We start from the raw sequence: 2,992 nt of genomic DNA on the forward strand, positions 1-2,992 counted from the left end.
CCCCAGTAGATGGGACTACAGGCGCCCACCACCTTGCCCGGCTAATTTTTTGTATTTTTAGTAGAGACAGGGTTTCACCGTGTTAGCCTGGATGATCTCTATCTCCTGACCTAGTGATCTGCCCTCCTCCGCCTTCCAAAGTGCTGGGATTACAGGCATGAGCCACCACGCCCGGCCAGTACTATCATATACTTTCAAGTTTGCTTCTTGACCTGCAAAGCTTAAAATATTTATTATCTTGCACTTTATAGGAAAAGTTTGTCAACCTCTGACCTAGAGAAACAGGAAAACATCTGAAAAAGGTGCTACACAGAAAATATTTCAAGTCATGGATGAAAAATCACATCAACATTGGAATTGTCTTCCCACACAGCCAGGAAAATGACAATATAGTCATGATAATGAATTATATTAAAAACCAACAGCTGCATATATTTTTGAAATATTTCCTTGTTTTCTCTGAGTGATTTTTAAAAATTATAAAAGCTTGATTCTAATTGTCACAATTACCCACATCTTAATTAATATATTGCTTAAAGATGTGTGCATATTAGACCTAAAAGGGTGGGTTTCATATAGCTTGATTATCATAATTGTAATTATTCTATTTTCTCATTTACTTAATTGATTGTCATAGATTTCCAGATGAATTCACACTGCTGGGAGAAAACTGAATACATTTTTAAGAGAAAAAACAAAAACGAACAAAACGTAAAACAGAAATGGGGATATTTAAAAGAGCGATGTGCTCCTCAGTATAATCCATGTGAGCATGAAAAATCGCCTTTGATAAGATCTCCTTACCTCCTTGCTGGTTAAGATGGGCATTTTTGTGAAATGAAAAAGAAACGAATGAAAAAGTGTTATTGATTCAACCACATCGATAATAACGCTGGCTCCACACTCTCTTCAGCCAGAGGTGCCTAGCACTCAAGAAAAATTATCCATTTAGTTTACCTTCTAGAATCTATTACTTTAGTACATTATGTCAACTATTTGTTAGGCCTGTTGCAATGACCTCAGGTGTCACCTGGAGGGAAAAATGACACAAGAGGTGATTTATTCCCTCTAGGTTTATTCTAGAATGTTTACTCAGCAGTGGCTGCCTGATACTGCAGGCTGGGCCCAGTTACGTGTGGGGGTTTGTGACGAAGACTGTTTTTCAGCAGAGGTGAAGATGACCTCACCAAGCATGAGGTAAGGGGGAAGAAAGCATCAGAGAATTTCTCCTGTTGCAAAACCTTAAATTTTCAGTGCCCATTCTTCTGTTCTGTCATTGTTGTTGCTGAATCCTAACAATAGCCTCATGAGGTAGATGCTGCTCTTAAGTTGGCAGATTAGGGAATTGAGGCAACAGAGGCTTCTGCAACTTACAGGGTGAATTCAGGCCCTCTGGCTCTAGAGGCCATGTTCATCACCAACATAGCATTTTGCTTCTCAAAAATAGGGACACATAGCACTCCCCAACACCACACTGCCCCAGGCCCCAGTTCCTGTAGAATTCAGTGTAGCTATTTTAATTTGTTTTTCAGTTTGGAACTTCTGCCCCCTTTTTTACTGAGTTATAATTTATCTACTTTAAAATTCCCTCTTTTTAATGCACAGTTCTATGAGTTTTGACAAATGTGTACCATCAGGTAACAACCACCATAATAAGAAATAGAACGGTTCTAGTACTTTCCCAAATTTTCTCATGACGCTTTGTAATCAGCCCCCTCCCCCAGCCTCTGGCAATCACTGATCTCTTTCCAAATGTTTATTTTACTTGAGATTTACATGTTACTTAGTAGTCATCATCCATAATGTTTAATGTATAGAAAAAGTTTCTTCAAATAACCCATCGTGACACCTTAGCATCCACCAAAGCAAAAAATTGAAAAGAAGAGGATAAAACAAGAAAACAGAATCTTAAGAAAATAGTTAAGCAACACATAAACACAGATAAAAGATTCAGGAATTTAAAAATAAACCACCATTAATTCAATAATATCCAAGTCTAATAAATATTAATAGGAAGATGCCAGTCAAAAATCTACCACTTCAGTAACTCAAAATTTAGACCAGCTCACTAGAAACTTTAACAGAGCTTCTGTCCTTCAGAACTCACACATTTCTATAGAGAGAACGATCTGTAAGTTCAATTATGCCTTTTTTCCTCTTGGAAGCAAAGGATCCTCTGGAGAGGTATCCATCACTAGCTAGCTCCTTAAAAAGGCCGGCCCTGTTTCCACTCAAGGCTGTGGTTCCACACCTGTCGCAAACCACACTCTGATGCGCTCCCCCTCTGTGTCTGCTTGTGCGTTCTGACTTACTGTTGGTTTCTTCAACATATGCTAGTCCAAATTCTCTTTAGGAAAAGACAATTTCACCACTACAAGCTTCTCTTTAAACTTTATCAGTAGAATCATCTGAGTTAACTTGGAAAGCATGTCATTTACAACAAAATGCCTCTCCGTCCTAGCAGGAGTTGGAGCCATAGGCAGCACAAGTATGGAAGTAAATAGGATACTGGAGCAGAAAGGACAGGATGAGGGACACATAGACTCTAGAACAATGCTTCTCAGACTGGCATATGCCACGTAATTACCTGAGAATCTTGGTAAAATGCAGATTCGTAGTTCTGGAGTCTAACCCACAGTTCGTTCTTGTGAGCTTCTAGGCAATGCTGATGCCACTGGTGCATCGACTGTGTTTTGAGTAACAGAGCTCTGGAATTCAAGGCTAGATTCTAAACAGGGTTACTCGTTTTTTGGTTTGTTTGGTTTTGGTTTTGTTTTGAGACAGGGTCTCCGACACCCAGGCTGGAGTACAGTGGCATGATCTTGACCTCCCAGGCTCAGGTGATCCTCCCACCTCAGCCTTCTGAGTAGCTGAGACTGCAGGCTAGAGCCACCATGCCCAGCTAATTATCTTATTTTATTTTATTTTATTTATTTTATGAGACAGGGTTTCACCATGATGCCCAGGCTGGTCTCAAATCCTCAGCTCATGT

Source organism: Colobus angolensis, unplaced genomic scaffold, assembly GCF_000951035.1.
Source record: "Colobus angolensis palliatus isolate OR3802 unplaced genomic scaffold, Cang.pa_1.0 Scaffold456, whole genome shotgun sequence".
NCBI classification, from domain to species: Eukaryota; Metazoa; Chordata; class Mammalia; order Primates; family Cercopithecidae; genus Colobus; species Colobus angolensis.